Source organism: Polypterus senegalus, chromosome 18 (genome assembly GCF_016835505.1).
Source record: "Polypterus senegalus isolate Bchr_013 chromosome 18, ASM1683550v1, whole genome shotgun sequence".
Taxonomy (NCBI): Eukaryota; Metazoa; Chordata; class Cladistia; order Polypteriformes; family Polypteridae; genus Polypterus; species Polypterus senegalus.
Window position 1 is genome coordinate 3,359,801 of NC_053171.1, and position 12,280 is coordinate 3,372,080.

The window sequence follows — 12,280 nt, forward strand, 5'->3', positions numbered from 1 at the left end:
CAAGTCCGAGTTTAAAGGGTTAATGTTCATCGTATGTGGCTGCGTAGTAAAGATAACACGATTATCAGCTGACACGTTAGGAGCTGTTCACTTGTACCAGGGTGCAGCTCTACGCGGCTCTCTTTGTCACGCCGTGTCACAACTGAATCACCTCATCGATGGGCTGCAGAAAAGTGAGGATGTGAGGGGACCTCTTTGACATTGCTGTGAAGCATCTCAACTGGCTTACGAACAAAAGACCCCGAGCTGCGGAACTGCTCAAGGCAAACCACCCAGTGTTTGATAGCTCTGGTGTATCCACAAATATATACTGGGGGTTAAGGTGAAGTTAGTTATTAGTTATTAGCTATGGCTTATACCTCAGCTAGGGTGGGATTCAAATGCCATTTTTATGTTTTTGTAGTTCATATTTTATGTTAATAGCACTGAATATCCCACTTCTTTATGTCAATGTGCATTCTGTTGTGTTCTTCATCTTTGTGGATGGTGCCACCTGTCCATCACCATCAAAGGACTGCCCTATAAATGATGAGGACAACCCACAGTCCCCATTCTGAATGTGCTTGTGGTGGTGAGTGTGAGGGTGAGGGTGAGGGTGAGAGTGGTGGTGGTGAGGGTGAGGGTGAGAGTGGTGGTGGTGAGGGTGAGGGTGAGGGTGAGTTTCTCTTGTGATTATTGTTACTGACTGGCGTTTTGGTAACTTATGCTCTTTTTTGACTTCGCCTCATGGACTTTATTTGCTTTTGGGTTTTCTCTCAGAAGGCATCGCCTTATTTGCCTTTGAGCTCCTCTGAGCTTATTTTTGTTCTACAGAGTTCTTGTTAAAATAAATCTTAATATTTATGAAGATTCTTTGTTTCCCGTCTCTTTTTTTTAGCTGGATTCTGATAGTAATTCCCCCTCTAGTGGACATTTTGAGTATCATTTTGGGACTTATGTGCTTGGGAACTCAACGGTTCATAATAGAAATTTAAATAGTTGAATCCTGTAACTGAGCAGAAAGTCTTGACTTTAATTTCTAAAATGAAACCTACTACTTGTTCCCTGATCCAGTGCCAACAAAACTAATAAAAAGTGCAAAGGATGTTCTTGCAGTGCTTTTTCTTAATATTATTATTAATAGTTCATTACTGTATGGCGCCATACCTGCTGCACTAAAAGTGTCAGTCATTAAACCTTTACTTAAAAAGCCAGACCTAGACCCACACATACTAAATAACTATAGGCCTATTTCAAATGTACTCTTTCTCTCTAAAATACTAGAAAAAGGAGTCGCCAGTCAGCTTCAGTCACACCTTACGCGTTACAATCTACTTGAGAAATTCCAGTCTGGTTTCCTCACTGGTCATAGTACAGAAACGGCACTGACGCGGATTGTAAACGACATTCTGATATCCTCTGATGAAGGAAACTGCACTGTAATTATGTTGTTAGACTTAAGTACAGCGTTTGACACCATTGACCATTCAGTTTTACTGCACAGGCTAGAAAACGATGTTGGGTTCACAGGCCCCGTGCTCGCTTGGTTCAGTTCTTATTTATCAAATCGATTCCAATATGTAGAGAAATGAGCTGACAGGACTCCATCATTACACACAGAAGTGAGATATGGTGTCCCGCAGGGCTCAGGACTCGGACCTTCACTGTGTTCACTTCACAGACTTCCACTGGGATCTCTCATTAGATGTTCATTTTCACTCGTATGCCGATGACACCCAGTTCTACTTTTCTTTTAGATCAAATGAAGTTTCTCCGATGTTGTCTTTAATGAGTTGTGTTAGTGAATTAAAGGAGTGGACGGATGAGAACGACTTGTCTTTAAACACAACCATAAAACAGAGATGTTAATTATTAGATGGAGTGACGCTGATCACAACGATATTCTGTCATCGTTTAACTCAGTTGGAGTCCCCATTAATTTTATTGAATCAGCTCACAATCTACGAGTTATCTTTGACTCTAGAAGGTCATTTAAAATGCACATTACAAAGTTGTTCAAATCAGGTTTCTTCCATCTTAAAAATATTGTGAAATTAAGGTGTTTTGTAAATAAATAGGATTTTGAGATATTAATTCCTGCCTTTATTTCTAGTAGGATTAACTACTGCATTGCGGTGTTCACTGGCTGTTCAAACTGTTCTTTATTCAGCCTTCAGTTAATCCAAAATGCTGCTACAAGAATTATTACAAGAACTAGAAAATACGAACACATAACTCCAGTTCTCAAATCCTTACACTGGCGCCCAGTTAAGTTTAGGGCAGATTTCAAAATCCTCCTTTTAACATAAAAAGCCTTTAATGGCCGAGGTCCGGCTTACTTGTCTGAACTTATCATGACTTACAAACCTGAGCGCACATTAAGATCCCAAGATGCCGGTCTGATTAGGATTCCAAGGATTAATAAAATAACAGTGGGAGGGTCGAGCTTTTAGTCACAGGACCCCCTAAACTGTGGAGTGGTCTGCCTGCTACTATAAGAGATGCCCCTTCGGTTTCAGCTTTCAAATCCCGGCTGAAGACTCACGACTTCAGTTTAGCTCACCCTGACTAGAGCTGCTGATTAGCTGTACAGACTGTCATTAGAACTAAAACAGAAGTAACAGGACCGTTCCAATTTGTCACCTAACCCTCACCTATTCTGTTTCTCTTCTCGGTACTCAAATGTGGCACTTGGTGCCACTGCCCACCTGCCTGCCTAAGATAAAGTCATCTCAGCTGTAGATTTTTTGGGCTATACAAAAAAATAAATTGTATGACAGAAACAACCTTATGTTCACTGACAATAGCAATCGCCGAGGAGTTCCTTTTTGTGAAGAAGTAACAGTAGGTCACGATAAAACAATTTCACAAGAAAACACATTCTTAGAGAAATGAGGAGCATAGAGAGAAGGCGTCGCAAGGGAGACGCCATAGGCTTTGAACAAAGCTGCAGATAGCAGACGAAGGTGGAAGAAGGATTGGGGTGTAAGTCAAGGCCAGAATCACGGCACACATCGGCCAATGCACTGACACAGGCAGGACACTCGGGCGACCACCTCCACCTAATAGCCCATAGAGATACCCAGTTTACTGTTTCCTTCGGCCTCTCTCTTTCTTCCTCATATCTCGGTTTACTTCCCATTTCCTATTTAAACACACATCGCCTATGGCTGCCAAGTCGTTCACATCCCATAGCAGAGATTTACACCTTTTTGGTGTTTCCACAACGACCTTAAAACGCAATTGTGGTCGGAAATGAAAATGGTGTTGTTCAGCTCCATCTGTGTCAGTGTGGACTCAACCTCTGCTGCGCTTAACCCTTTCATTTCACTCACGCAATCCCCTCTGAGCTACGGGAGCCATCCTGAGATGGCAGAGGTGGTACTGGGAACCCACTGTTCCACTGCACCAAAGGGAAGCTTCACTTGACAAGGCCGTCTCTTTGGACTCGGAGGTTCTGGCTTGGTGACCAGCTTCTCTGCTGGCAGTCGTAACATGGAGAGTGACAAGACCTTGAGGAATTCTCACCAGTGACAAGGGCGTTAGAAATTGAGCTGAAATCATCAACGAGAATTCCCACACCCCTCCTGAATATTTCCGACGTTGCTGGTCTTCTCCAGGCTGCCCCGTTTAGTTTTCCTTCATTGTCCAGCAGACTGTGGCTGAGCCTTCAGGAAGTTGGGGAGGCATTTAGCAAAGCGACTTCCCAGTAAGCATCGCCTCGCCTTGCCTGATCTGTGATGAGCCACCCCGAGGAGTGATTGGAATTTAAATGTAATTCCTTTATTAGTTTCTGCTAACTGCAATTATCCGAGGCACTTAATTAAGGGGCTGACTAATGTAGGAATGCTCAGTTCTGCTTGTCACGCATAACAAAGTGATGTATTTGTATTCCTTGCACAGTATGAAAATTAATGACACAAAAACAATCACGTACGAAGCATTTTGTCTCTGTTTCTACAGCACTCGCACAGGCACTTTGTAACAATATTGGAGGCAAAGTGAAGACAAATAAGACAAATGGTGTCACCTGGCAGGATATAGAAATCATATCATCACCGGTGCAAAGAAAGCGTACAGCGGAGCCGCAATTACCAGACTCAGGAATGGAGTGGAATTGTGAACAGAAGGCGGCTGATCGAATAAGAATACGGGCAGGGGCTTCGCTGCCGATGGCGCCGTTCACTTGTGTATTTCACGTTTGCGCCTCTTTCCGTGGTGGGGAAGGCCTCAAGGGGAGCGAAACGTGGTGGGCAAGGATGTTGGTTTCAGCATGAATCCATATGCAGTGGCACGTCCTCCGAAGGCACCGTGCCAGCAATTACATTTTACTCCTCGGGAGACGGTAATGTAGCGGAGATCGATAAAGTTTATATAGCCTCTTATGAACTGCACATATGTTAGGAAAAGATTGTTTCATATTCACAAACGTCGCCTGCATTCAAGAGGGACAGACACGAGTTCAACTGAAACAATTTGGAAAATTAGCCGAGCCATTAATATGACAGCCCCACGTGATGGCCGCTCTTCTGTTCACAGTGAAGGTCACCTTGTCGTGCCGGGACGTTCACAAAAGATGACAACAAGAATGGAGAAAAGAGAAAACAATGTGCGTCATTCTAGATAAACAGGCCTTCTAGTTCATTTGAATGGAAGGTGAAGTGGCTCAAGTCCTCGAGAGGAACATTAGGCCGAGCAGGAGGAGGAAAGCAGGATTCTGGGGAAAAAAAAAACATCTAACACAATGCTTTCATACCAGACAACTAGGAGACGCATTTAAGTTCAGGTGAACACAATGGTGATGGAGTTCAGATTCCGGCTCTGTCACCGTCGGTGGGGACATCGCATGTTGTTCTTGGGCCAGACTGGCTTTTGCTTCCACATTTCAAAGACACGGAGGTCGGGTTAGTTGGTAAGTTTAAGTGGGCTTTGTCTGTGAAGGACCACACACTTCTATGGGTCCGGACCCTTCGAGAAGACGCTTTGTAAATGGGTAAAGTGGGCAAATGATGGCATGGAAACCCAAAGCATGGAAGAAACAAGACTTTGAGGAGAGCAGCCACGTCCATTTAAATACCAGGAAGGTAACCCAAGGCTGCATTTTAACTAAAGCTGCCAAGTGCCCTGAAGGTCCAGACGTTTCGTTCAAGGCCAACATTAAGTTCAGGATTGAATCATCAGAACGCACAAGAAGCACACAACGTTCACAATACCTCAAAACAGGCACAGGAACGAACAAACACAAGCACCGCCATTACAAACGATTAGAGAGACCTAAAGAAGTTCTTTATTACAGGAGGGAAAGCTCAGACTGGGTGAAGGCTAACAATCACGGGAGGCTCACCTGCACTGCTACAGCTTATCGAGTCCAAGGAGGATTTGGATCGAGCGTCACTTATAATCAATCTAAACGGGAGTCTGTTGTCGGGTAAGTATTTCACCCACACTGGCACTCCTGAGAACTGAGCGGAGTGCCTGAGAATCACTTTAGAATACCAGGAGGGGATAACGAAAGAAAGGACGTAGTCAGAAAAAGGTCAACACCGTAAGATCAAACCAAAGCAGGAGACCAGGAGCAAAAGGACAAAGCGGGACGCAAAAATCAACGTGACAGTTGGAAGCCAAACACACAATCCTACCGCTTTGAAAAGTAAACTGACTGACACAAAAGAGTTTGAGAAGAAGTCCGACCACTGAGGGACAGCACATGAGGCGACTTGTCCCACAACAGGAACGTTTTTCAGGAACGAGGGTTTTTTTTCTACAAACTCTGGAACTGTTGTAGCATTCCCACTGCAGGGACTCGAGCCGATTTGTAGTTTCTGGTGCTCTTTGTAGCTCCTCCTCCTGGGTGGGTACTTTTGGTTCAACCAGGAACTATTGTGGGTGGGGCTCAGGTGAGGAATTGTGCTGATTGGTTGACCACAAGGACACACATCTGTTAGTAGTTTGGACTTTGGGCAGTTTTCGGTGAAGATGGAGCACCGTGTCACTCTTCACAGCCAGCTTGATGGCCGAGGTCTCCAGCACTCCAGGGTATCCAAATCGTATTATGGGATATCATCTCCTGTTGAATTCTGCTCTGTGATGGTAGTATTTCTATTGTATTGAGGATGATGTGTGTTCTGTCCTGTGTATTGTATTGTATTTGTCCCCCTTTTTATGACACCCACTGCACACCAAACCTACCTGGACAGGTGTCTCTCCTCGAATTGCCTTTCCCGGGATTTCTTCCATTTTTTCCCCAAGTAGGTTTTTTTGGGAGTTTTTTCTTGTCTTCTTAGAGAGTCAAGGCTGGGCGGCTGTCAAATGACAAGGCTCGCTAAAGCCCATTGTGGCCCTCCTTGTGTGATTTTGGACCATGCAACAATAAACGGTATTGTATTGAATTGTCCTTCCCTGGCGCACCACGTCGTGTACCACATCGGAGTAATCATCTCCTCAGTGAAGCAGTAAGGTGCCCCTCGTGAACTCCTGAACGTGCCTTACTTTGCACCACAGATTTTGCATTAAGGTCAACATACAAAAAGGGACGAGGGAGCACAAGTGGCCCAGGGCCTGCATGGCACAGGAAACAAAGTACCCGCGGTGAGAAAACGCATAAGAGTGCGCTCGGCATGTGACAGAGTAACTTTAGCGATGTCATTAGTGAAATGACCAAAGTCACGTAATCTTCAGAACAGTGTCACATAAAGAAAGAAAATGGCGACGTTAATGAGATTGGCCTTCATGTACAGAATTCGACGTGTAAATAAAACATCAGAAACTGAATTCTGACAGGTTGGAACTCAAACATTCAAAAAATATGCAGAGAAATATGACTTCTTATTACAAGTACTCCTTCTCTGTAGTGCGCTATTTTAATTTCAGTTTAAATTTTCCTCATTAAGTTATAGTCCAATATTATGTGCTGGATTGTAAAAAGTCAGACAGAAATGAGTCAAAAACCACAAGATCAGGAATTACAACAACCAAAGCCAAAAGACGACACACAGGGCCAGACCCTCCCAGGACCCACCATAAAGGTACAAATAAGAAGCTGTGCCACCCTCACCAAGAAAATCAGCTTGGTGGCACCAGAGTCCACTGTCGGTGTCAAGTCCACCAAGCATCTCCCTCTCTACTGACATGAACCTAAAGGTGTAACACAAGTCCTCAGTCTGCTCTTCACACGCTTCATTCACAGGCCACTTGTGTCACAGCGGGGACCTGTAGCCAAAGCCAATGACAAGGTGGGCATCTGCCAAGAGGAGGACATGGCAGTGTATGGCCCAGTGTCTGCAGGCTGAGCACTTTGTGCTCCTCAACTCCCGGGTCTCCTCAGAATCCTGATCCCAGGAACTCACTAAATAGGGAAGCACTGCTGCGTCTCTGCTCCGATGGACACTCTTTATTGGAAACTTTCATTCCAACTGCATGCCGCGTGGTCTTGAGAATCCCAGCAGTGTGTGTCCATGAATGTGCCGATTTTACAAGACTGCAGATTCCTACGAGTTTCCCGAGTGAGTGGACCCCTGGGTTATCTGAAGGGGCAGCTTGTGCCCTACAACAGAATCACATATGCATATCAAGGCGCTATATAAATAATTGTCTTCTTCTTCTTATTATTATTATTATTAAGACATGAACTGCTGTCACTTTTTCCTTCCGACTTGCTGCTGCGTTGTTGAGCTGAAATGTCCCCACCGCTGTCCCCGTGCCGAGTCTCCCTAGAGCGTCTCACACAGTTGTACTGTAACTGTAATTCACGACTACGACTATCACGATTATGGTGCTCTTCCATTTCTGCTGTTACTTTGGCGAGACAGCAGAACTCATTTGGTTTCCTTCATCTGAGTCAGACACCTGCCTGTTTATTTTAGGGGGCTTCTTCATATTATCAACGTGTCTGTTGTGACCGGAGGGCAGATGCTGCCGAAGCCAGAGAAGAATGTGGGGCACCGGCCTGGCACCCCATTTAATTTGCAGGACTTTTCCACACAATGGACATCAGTGTGGCTGCTGGTTCAAGACCCCCTGTGTCCTCACGTCTTGACTTGCTCTGCCTGGGGTCTGACCCAAAAACACACAGGATGCACCCGACCTGATGAGCCTCCCTGGGTAAACGTGGCGCTCAAGAAATAGTCATACAAAGGATACAAAAGAAAAAAAAAAAAGCAGCACCATAAAAGAGGCCTATTGTTCAAGGCGCCTCAAATGGACAAACAGCGTAATTCATTATCTTTTTAACAAGCAAATCCCAAATCACTTTACAGAGCAACTCACATTTCATTACAAGATGAAACAATGCACTTCATGGATGGAGTCCCAGATGTGCCGTGGACAGGAAATCAATTCCTGAATGATTCAGTCTTTATTGAACAAAGGGGGCACAATTGCGAAGCGAAAGAGCAGGTCACGTCACGGCACAAGGTGAAATACGGCCGTGGCGGCACGAAAGCAGAAGAGGAAGACAATGGAGTTACAAGAGCGTTAGTCTTCAGAGCGCAACAGAAAGGAGGCAGCACCTCGGCTCCGACGTGAACTGGTGACCGGGGGCCGCCTTTTAGTGGTCGGTCAGCAGTTTGCTGATGAATATTGATGAAGATGAACATAAATTCAAGGGAGTGGCTGCAAGTCACTACAATGTCACAAAATCGCCAGCCGAACGCCAGGAAGGGATCATTCCATGGACAGCAGCCAGCGAGAGGAAAGGAAAAACAAAAAGCACACCTGAAAATGGCCAAGCGTGTTGTGAAGGGCTAAGGGCTGAGGGCTGCTGGGACTTAAGAACGCCCTTTTGGCCGGACCTAACGTGCCAGGGGGTCCACTGGGAATGCCCATAATGGCAGAAGGAAACACGCGGGGTGTGCTGTGTACCCTCTGGACACTAGAGGGCCCTCCACTTTACCTCCTTCGTGTTGTGTTGAGCCCCCGGGAAATCGACTTGAAATATTACACGTAAATACTAAAACTTCAACATAACGGCAGTAGAGAGGGTCCTGTGGTGCCCACCGCTCTAACAACGCAGATTCAGTACACGTCCTGTGTGATGTGAGGCAGCCTGACGTCGCAATCCGGACAGCAGACGCGTGTTCCTCTGCACACTTTTCTTGTTGTTTGTGTTGGCTGCCCACGAGAGGGTTGAACGTCAGTGCTTGACTGGCATCATCGACATCGTGTACTGCAAGGCTACCTCAGCGTGGCGCTGAGCCATCCATCCATCCATCCATCCATCCGTCCTCTTCCGCTTATCCGGGGTCGGGTCCCGGGGGTAGCAGCTTAAGCAAAGAGGCCCAGACTTTCCTCTCCCCGGCCACTTCTTCCAGCTCTTCCGTGAGAATCCCAAGGTGTTCCTAGGCCAGTCGGGAGACATAGACCCTCCAGCGTGTCCTGGGTCTTCCCCGGGGCCTCCTCCCGGTTGGACGTGCCCGGAACACCTCACCAGGGAGGCGTCCAGAAGGCATCCTGATCAGATGCCCGAGCCACCTCATCTGACTCCTCTCCCATGGGCTCACCACCGATGGGAGGGGCCAAGGAGGTTGGGTGCAGTGTGAGTTGAGTGGTGGCAGAAGGCGGCGCTGAGCGACTCACATTTCCTCTGACATGAACATCGAAAGTTGGCACATTGCAAACAGGGCTTGGGGGGGGGCGAACGTCTTTCTTGTCCTTGCATTTGATCGCATTGCTTTTGCCTTTTTGTCACACAGCTACTGTGACATCACGTGACCGATTTCACCGGGCATATCATGGCAGATTGGTTTGTTTCACTTTCCATGTCAAGGTTGCTGACCTATTCACATCGCTATCATGTGACTCCAGCAATGGCTCCGGTTCATTTCGTTTCAAAACTACCTTTATGGCTTTTCTGTTGCTATTGCATGTTTTAGTTGAAGGCTCCACCCCATTCATGAATATGGATGAGTTACCTTACAGTAGGCACCTCAAATCTGGAATACGAGTTTACCGATAGAAATTCGCCAGGCTGATATGGTGGAGCACTTTAAACAAACTGCTAAAAACCCGTTATTGTAACACGGCTTTCTCAGACTTCATTTTAGTTGAACCCTTGGGGCAGACGGCTTGAGAGCCTGCGCAGCCGGGACACCTGAAAGGTGGAAGGACCGGGAGAGGGACAATACCTCCCCCGGGACACGAGAGGGCAGCCACCCTGGTTTGCATGGTCACGGGATCGGAGCTTAGAAGCTCAACCCTGTGAGGGCCTGTGGCCACCCAGATGTTCCAGGAAACATGGACAGCAGCACATCAGCCACACCAGGAAGTGCTGCCAGAACAGGAAGCAGGGTGCCCATGCAGCACGTCTGCCACACCAGGAAGTGCTGCAGGAATGTCATCACGGAGCACGTGGCGCACATCCGGGTGAACTCTAAAAGGCGCCACCTCACTCCAGTCAGGGAGCCGGAGTTGGGAGGCAGAGGACAGAGCTTGCAAGAGAGGAGTGGAGGAAGCAGTAAAGGAAAAAGAGGAAGAGAAGTATAAAGGACTGAGCAGTTATTGTGAGTGATGGCCTGAAAATAAACGTGTGTGTTTTGGACATTGGGATATTCTGTATATGCATTTAATTATCATTTTCATCGTATCTCTGCAGTCCGTACTAACCCCTACTTCCTCTGCTGTTCTTTTTCTGGTTTTCTGTGATCTGCGCCCCCACCACCTGATCAGGGCACCGTGCAGTCCTTATATTGATGGGTTGAAGGCCAGAGGTCCACATTACCAGCATCATCAAATTCTTCCGTGTGAAGCCTGAAAGCCACGAGGACTGATTCAGATCATTGATGTTAGGGGGGCTGGCCAGGTGGTCTTGTGGCCTCAGAACCCCTGCAGATTTTGTTTTGTTTTTTTCACCAGCTGTCTGGATTTTTTTTCTGTCCTCCTGGCCATCGGACTTTACTTTATTCTTTGTTAATTAGTATTGCCTAATCTTATTTCATATTTTTTCTTTCTTCATCCTGTATAACACTTTGAGCTCCATCATCTGTATGACAACATGCGATAGAAATAAATGGAGCTGTTGTTGTTGTTGTATATTGGCAAAACAATTGGAAATATTCACGGTTTTTGCAGCATGCCATTATTTCATCCACTAGATGGCAGCAGAATACTCTCTTGAGCGACATTCAGACTTAAAAATGTAAAGCGCATCATTAAATGTCACCCTGAGTCTGACTCGTGCTTAACTGTACTTACCTGGCATTGCCAGCCCGAGTCACCCGCAGAGTTAATGTCATGAAGGTTAACTGGTGACGACTGTGTGACTGTCCCTTCCATCTACATAGATAAAGCTACCACTAATTGATCAATCCCATGGGGCCAAGGCTCACTAAATTACAACCTCACTGAAAAGTTCATTTAAATTGTAAAAAAAACTGGGGAAACAATGGTAATATTTTTATAATAAGTAATGTGGTTTATATGTTTATTTCATGTTGTTGCTTTTTTCTTTCATGTTCTGCCTCACTAATTGGAAATTTATTTTTGATTTTAACTCACTCTGACAAAGTTTAATACTTTTTAACATCTCTTTCTTGTCGGTTCAGTCGTATTTCGGGTGTCATGGAAAGTGATGCTAGAAATATTGCAGTGTTTGCTGTATGTGTTCTTCCTCGGCCTTATTCCTATTCTTTAAATCCTTTAAAAAATCCTCTTTGTCATAGCCGGCTTCTAATTCACGTAGGCCCCAGTGCTCGATTCTTTTTCCTTCTCTTCAGAGGCTTCATCTTCTGGTTTTCCTTCTCCACTCTAAGGGATGTTCCTCACCAAAACTCTCTATTTTTATACTACAAACACGTGGACCGCCCAAGATCAGGGGTCCAGGCTTAGCAGTTTGTGAGTACCTGCAGGTGGCCACACCACAAGTTCTTGACAGAGCTGTCATTTTTCTTCTTCCTTTCATATAATCAGATTCTGCAATTTGCTTCGCATTCAGTAGATGTCGCTTGCTTCTCTTTCTTCCTTCTGCCAGGTCACCTTCTTGATCAGTGTCCCCTTGTGGTTTGCCATGGGTAAGACGTGAACCCTGATAGTTTTGCAGATGTTGCTGCCAGCCCCACTGTTTACTTCTTCAGCACATTTCACATCATGAGACCAAAACCAAAGTTCACATGACAAAAGGGCACATCTCCTAGCATGTTATGTATATAGATAAAGAGCTTGTGAGCCAAGTCGGGAGGATGGCTGGTGGTAAGAGCTTGACTGGGTGGAGGAAGAGATGCCAGGGCATGGTTAGCAAAGTACCAAAATGATTTGTGTGATACTTTGGAGGATAAGCCCACCGTATAGACAGGGTTGCGCCTAGAAGGAC